Source organism: Etheostoma spectabile, chromosome 2, assembly GCF_008692095.1.
Source record: "Etheostoma spectabile isolate EspeVRDwgs_2016 chromosome 2, UIUC_Espe_1.0, whole genome shotgun sequence".
In the NCBI taxonomy this organism is placed as follows: domain Eukaryota; kingdom Metazoa; phylum Chordata; class Actinopteri; order Perciformes; family Percidae; genus Etheostoma; species Etheostoma spectabile.
The window spans coordinates 19,207,307-19,214,551 of NC_045734.1; the positions used below are offsets into that span (position 1 = coordinate 19,207,307).

The 7,245-nt window shown below is 36.0% G+C and overlaps 1 protein-coding gene and 1 long non-coding RNA gene across 2 annotated transcripts in view; one reads left to right on the forward strand and one right to left on the reverse strand.

Annotated features, from left to right (window-relative positions):
• prkcaa (protein kinase C, alpha, a) overlaps window positions 1-7,245 on the forward strand; it is a 142,459-nt gene that overhangs the window by 109,566 nt on the left and 25,648 nt on the right. The window lies entirely within an intron of this gene.
• LOC116670596 (uncharacterized) lies at window positions 5,253-6,363 on the reverse strand. The gene is made up of 4 exons (XR_004327060.1): window positions 5,982-6,363; window positions 5,767-5,837; window positions 5,584-5,650; window positions 5,253-5,303 (listed from the first exon to the last, which is right to left on the reverse strand). It is a non-coding gene; the product is annotated as an uncharacterized LOC116670596 (long non-coding RNA).

Sequence of the window (7,245 nt, forward strand, 5' to 3'; positions counted from 1 at the left end):
CACACACACACACACACACACACACACACACACAGTTTACTCTGACCTATATAGCCAGTCACACAGAGAGATAGTGAGGAAGAGAAAGAAAGAGAAACAAGACAAAGGAATACAAAGACAAGACAAAGTATTAACTGTGACGAAAAGAGCAGAATGGGACAAGAGTAGCCAGACAGTGAATCAAAGAAAGCAGGTCTTCAAATAAAAAGAGTGGCCTAAGGATGTGCAGCACTTCAGGAGAGCATTTGAAAATGTTTAGCTGTCCGACATGGACCATTTCCCTCTGAGCCCAAGTTGGTCCCCGCTAAGTGTGGCATTAGGAGACATGGGTGTCCACTTCCCTGTTCACTCCTCTGCTGGTTGGGCGCTTTTAACTTGCTTATTATGTTGTTGCTGAGCTGGTGTACCTCCTCAAAGTGTTTATCTGGTATGATACAGGGCTGTAGATGCAGAGTGGGGATTTCTGGCACAGCTTCACCTACTTCCAGTTGCATGGAGAAGGGAAAAAGTCTGTAGTTGTAAAACTCCAGCAACACTTGTAGTATGCAGAACAACTTTATTGTAAAACTTTATAATACAGATTTATACAAGTTGTCTCCTAACTTTAAATTATATAATTCTCATTTATAATCAGACCCAATTATGTTTCTTCAGGCCATGCACACAATTCAGATTTTTTTAAGATGCAGAGATGTAGTTCAGCAGTATTTCTTTGCTGAATAATGATTGCATCTGATCCTTATCTCACAAAATTTGAGAACTAAGAATTCAACCCTGAGTCACCACCTCTGGCAACAAGCTTTTGCACTGGCAGCTCCAATTTTACATTCTTTACCACTTACTGAGCACTGAAACCATTTTTTTTTCAGATCAGATCTAGTAGTAGTCTGACATGAGCACTTTAGTTGTATTTGGAGTCAGGGAGAGTTGAAAAAATATTTGGCAGCCAAAAAAAACTCTTTGAATGGCAGTTTACGGTAACACTTTATAATAACCATCATTAATAGATGGTAAAATGCTAGTTAATGAATCTTTAGTTAATTTTCATTCGACTGTAAACAAACAATTAAAATATAATGAATAATGTTTACTTATTATTAGTGCAGGAAATTAACAGTTTATTGTTACACAAATTAATGATTAAAACATTTTTGTAAACCTTCAAGAAACCATTTTTAAACCGTCTATAAACAGTGTCTGGATGGTTATTATAAAGTCTGTAAATTACTATAATACCTGGTTAAATAGTTAATAAATACTTTGTAAACCATCTATAATTACATACATATAGATTTACAACATACAAATATACATATGTAAATATATACACACACACACACACATATACAAACACACACACATATATACGAACACATTTAGACTGTGGTTGTACTGGGCAGCTTCCAGGTATGAATGTGTAACTGCGTGAATGTAATCAGAGCATTCCTGCAAAAGAGAGGTTGCCTCTTAGTGAACCTTCCCTGAATAAATAAAGGTGTGTGTACATATATGTGTATACATAAACATAAAATTTTACAATAGCCATCCAGATAATGTTTAAAGATGGTTGACAAAGTATTTATTAACTATTTAACAAGGTATTATAGTCATATAGTCATCCAGACACTGTTTATAGACTGTTTACAAACCAACTAGTAACCCATAACTGTGTTAATATCTGGTCCATTCATTGATGTAATGTTTATAGATGTTTTGAAAATGGTTTCATAAAGCTTTACAAACGTTTTTTAATCATTACCCGATACCTAATACAATTTATGCGGGATATGTGTGTCAATAAACTGTTAATTTACAGCAATGCCCCAGCAATTTATTAAGTCAGTTAAATGACAATTAACTAAGGATTAATTAACTATCAATTTACCATTAATTAATGGTTATTATAAAATGTGTGTTGTGTTTGTGGTGGGGAGAGTAGCCTTGAATAGCCAGCAGACTGATCTACAACTGTCATGTAGCATTAGGCCTGATAGGAGAGAAGTATCTGCAGCAATGCACACGCACAAATTCACACACAAACACAGACGGTTTGACTCAACAAGATATTATAGAGCAAATACGTATATTCATAATCAGGGAAATATTAAGTTAATGTACACGTACACACAGTGACACACACACACACACACACACACACACACACACACACACACACACACACACACACACACACACATTTGTACTGCAGTAAGTCAGAGCAGCTCTTGCCAGAGGCTTTCATACATTGAAGTAAAAAATATAACAGGATAAGAGCAGGGAATGTCAGGCACAGGTCATGCTTGTCTTTTTCCACACTCGTGACCAGGAAGGAAGGAACAGCGACCAGAAGCAAAGAGCATTTTATGTATTTATCAGCTTCATGCAAACAGCATAAGCTAACACATTTGTATATATAACAAATAAGTGGAAAACTGAAGATCTGGACTCAACATGCTGTTTGAGAGCATGAAGGTCATTATGCCTGAAACTGTAAATGTCCCCTGGTGTTGGTGTAGACAGGCAATGGGTGGCAAGGGCAGCGAGTCACAGCAGCGTCACATTAGCACAGCGCTGTGCACTATGGCCTGAAACTGATCTAACCAGTCACTTTATGCTGAACTGTTATTGTCCTCGGTTTTTTCCTTTCTATTTTTCATTCTTTTTGCCGCACCCTCACTGACTTTCTCAACAGCAAGTAGTGACGGCTGAGCAAAAAACTGATTGTGACAGAATGTGTAACAATAACACGAGGAAGTAAAAGTAAATAAGTACTATTTTAATGTTTTCTGGAATCTATAGATGTTATTTAATTTTGGGAACATAAATAAGTCTATTTTTGTCTTGCTGTCTTGATCTGTTCCCTGCTTGCTATAATGACCAAGCTAAGATAATTTGTGTTGCTATTTACTACAAAGCACATTCACATTTTGTAGGGGTCAAGCAAAGTATTGATGAAACACTGCTGCTTGACTGCTTTTTTAAATCATAATTTATTTTATTTATGCTGTGATGTATTTTTTGGGGTTTATGACACAATTGTCTTGCAGAATGTAGTGAGTTAATCATACAAGTTACAATGTTAGTGGAAACGCATCAGAACAGAAGCTTTGAGTTGATTAATTTGAGTTTTTTTTTTAAATCAAAGTTGATACATTATAGATTACAGATTGGATGTGAATTGTTATGTCTAAAGTGACCATAAATAAATTAGCTGCAAATAACTGGGATCTGTTTAGGAAAAGAGCATGCTGTAATGTTATTTGCACTACAAATGATACAGAAACAAATTATCTATGTCTATGCTTTATTTTAACGATTGTCTGCAAAGAATTTAATTCAGATTGCACATGTTAAGTTACAGACTGGATTTGGACCCATCACTAGGCATACTGTACAGCAGAATACCAGTAAAGGTTCAGAGGTTGCAATGGCTGTCTGCCCAGATCCAGGACCTGGCTTCTACATGCATGTCAACCTTGTCTCCTTTCTGAAGTAGCAGCACTACCCCATTAGCCATTATCAGTGACTGGGGATATAGTTTCATTCCCTGATCAGCTGTTTTAAGCGCCTCCATCAACCTGTTTTTTTTTTTCATACTTGTGTTTATACTTGTTCCAGCCCAGAATCTCAGCAGCATTCGGCCTACTGTCCAACTCTGTGGGAGTAGTGGCAGAGATAGAAACAGTATGAACTAGGGAGTAGAAAACATACACTATTGATTCACAGTACACTACCTGTTGCAGTAAATGGGTGTTTAAATAAAAGCTTGTAGCTGTACGTATTTCTTTCTTTTTCAGTGGCTTCCCATCTGGCCTGTAGCTATATAGTGGAAGATATAATTAAAAAATGCATTAAATCAGCTTTTATATCGTTAATAAAATCAGAGAAGTGATTAGATGGTACATAGTGTTTCAATCACCCTAATGATCCAATTAGTCGTTCACCATCAAATGTAATTTCAACACCAAATGCCTACCTTGATCAGCTGTCTTGAGGTGCAGGGTTTGTCTCAATGCATGTCAAGGTTGATATTCAGCTCTCCAGTCAGACTTTCACTGGCTGATAACCTGGAATCCAACCCTTTTGTTCAAGGGAAGGGATTTTGGAATATTGAAAACAAATCCAGTACAATTAATGGTGAAATTAGATGATATAACAAGATGAGATGGAGGAAAGTCTTGATTAACCTATACCACAAGTTTGTCACTTGTTATGAATATCATGGGGACATAATGGCATTTTACTATTTGGGTAAGTTGATTTATTTCAAAATTGCATCATGTTTTTTTTCATTCATGTATTGCATTACGTAGTATAGTTTAAACCCAATCCAAGTGGTAACTGGTATGTTAATCCCTTTTCAGAAAAACAACAATAACAAACCACTAACTACTGCTACTTTCGCTGTACCATCATGAAAGATTTATAGACATTTCCATCAGGGGCCCCAGTTCGTAATCCCTCAGTCTACATACAGTATAAATATCTTATACCCATATAGGTATTGAGCCTTTTTGCTTTACCCCAGTCTTCAGCGCCTCCACCTCCATCTTTGTGTGTCCAAGCCGGGCAGCTCGCTCCTTCTCTATACTCTCACTGGACTCTAGTCTGGACTCAAACTCTGAAAGTTAAAATGAGGGTAGTAAATTTGGATTTCAAAACCTATGTCAAGAATATTTTGAATTTTTATTTTTTATTTTGGGATAGTTTACTCAGTATTTATTTGTATTTACTCACATTGTCAGTGCACAAATACATTAATCTCTACAAGTGTTACAGTTGATTTCCACCTGTTATTGTGCCATCAGGTTTGTTTGGTTCCCTGCCTCAACACCAGTGGTGTTCAGTCTGACCTTCATTAATGGTTAATAAATAGAGGAATAAAATCAAATAATTTTTTACTCAATGTTCTAATCATACCGCTCAAAAGGCAAAAAATCTCTTAAACAATATCTTGTATATATGGTTGTATATTATTGGACATACCCATGCACAAAAAAGAAGAAATATATTGTTCTTGGTCAGCAGTCTACAGTGCCTTCACATCTGTGTCCAACTCTCAAAACGTATTCCCCAGCTCTGCAGTCTGATGTTCAAAAAATAAAAAGCAAATTAATAATGCATGATTCTCCATCCAGTCAAAAATAAGTCATGAAGTCAAATTAGATTATGTGAGGGGAGAAGAAATCTACCTTATTCTGTATTAATAATTTACCTGTTTGTTGTGTTACCTTTACTGTCGTTCTGTAGTTGTTCCACTCCTGTGCCATCCAAATCATTGGCATTCAGTCTAGCCTCCAGTTCTACTTATTAAGGATGAGAAAAAAGATTAGAATGAGTAGAATATAAAAAAAATAAAAATAAAAAAGTAGAATGATAGAAAGCAACAAATTATAACCAGATTCAAACCAAACTGTAGGTTAGCATGATGGAATAAGTAGCAGAGAGATGGCATAGGTTGTGAGAGGAAATTTAAGCATTGTTGTCTCAATTTTTGATCGGCATTCTTTTGCCTGTTGGTCTCTGATCACTCTGAACAATGTGATCACAGTAATACAACAAACTCTACATGTGTTTATGTACCTTTCATTTCCATCTGTAAGTATGCCACCATTGTTTCTGTCAGTGGCATTCAGGCTGGCTTCTGGATCTGGAAGTTTAAATATTTAGTCACTGATAATTCCATAAAAAAAAAGTCCTACCTTTTATTCAATATATTATGCATATACATAATCATGCAGTATGAATGTAGTTAATTTACCCCACCTTCAGTCCCTTCACTCCTTTGTCTACCTCTCCGAGCTTATTTCCGAGTTCTGTCAGTCTGGCCTTCAACTCTATTTGTTAAAAATGAGGGAATAAATACTGAATGACTTCAACCATTCAGTCAAAGATAAATCATGTGATAAGATTAGATCAGCTGGGATGAGGAGGAAATCTACTTTGCTGGTCATTAATAATTGACTTGTTTGTTGTATTACCTTTCCTTTCCTTCTGCAGTGGTTCCATGCATTTGCTTTTGCCCTCCAAATCACTGGCGTTCAGTCTGGCCTCCAGTTCTTCTTCAGTGAGGATAAAATTGAGATGATTAGAGTAAACACATGAAAATGATTGATAGATAGCATTCAGAATTCTAACTACTGTACATAAACAGGTTGCCGCAAATATGGAAGAAGAAGAGTAAGGAATCAACTTTATGTCCATTTCAAAAAAGCGAGAAATCAACCTTTTATATTTTATCACATGCTTCTCTTTGGATTCCACATATTAAATTATACCTCAGCTTATTGTTCATGTTGTGAGTAAAGTTACTTAACTTGTGTACTGCTGCAACATTTGCTGCACCTGCTTCCTCTGCTGTTCTTCCTGCATCTCAGTGACTCTCAGCCTGGCCTTGTGGTCTTTTTTACGTAATTGAAATAATATAATAGGTAGTGATAGAAACTTTGCAAAAAAACACTCAAAAATTCAACAACACAGAAACTATAATTTTAGCAATTTTATTGATAAACAAATACAAGATTACACAGATATTGATCATATTTATGATACAAACATTTCATTTAATATTTCATTCTATGTAAATGTACCTGTATAGCATTTTCTTCAATGCTTCCAACTGTTTCCATAGTTCCTCCATTAGGCTGTCAGCGACTGCCTGCATGAGTGTCTGTTAAAAACAGTAAATTACACAAATGTTTTATTATGTCTATATAGTGTATTTTTATTTTGTAGATATTTTTATCTAGCTTAATGTTTAACTAAAAATACAAGAGAAAATAAAAAGAGCAAAATGTGATGTATGGTAGAAGAACTGATCACATCACAAACCTTGTGATAAATAAATGTGTGCCATATATAATATTTCTGTTTCTTTAACTCTTATTGCCACAGTGACATTCAAAGACACGTTAGTGTATGTGCACATACAGTAAGGTTGGGCACATGCTTGCCTTTGTGTATGAGGATAAACACGTGGATGTACTGGCTGTTCAGCTTGCTCCCATCAACCCTCAGGACAGCTTTATGACAGTAGAGTGCAGAGCTGGTGTGTTTGTCCGTCTGAGTGTGTAATTGTGTGCATATGTGGACTCCTATGGGCAAGGCAGAGGACAGGTGTTTATAAGCAGCGAAGGTCATAGAGCGATACAGGACGCATCTGATTTCACACTGATCAACTGTACTGTGTGTGAATGCTTCTTACGTTTGTGTGTATCTGCATGCAAGTTTTTGTTTATTCATATA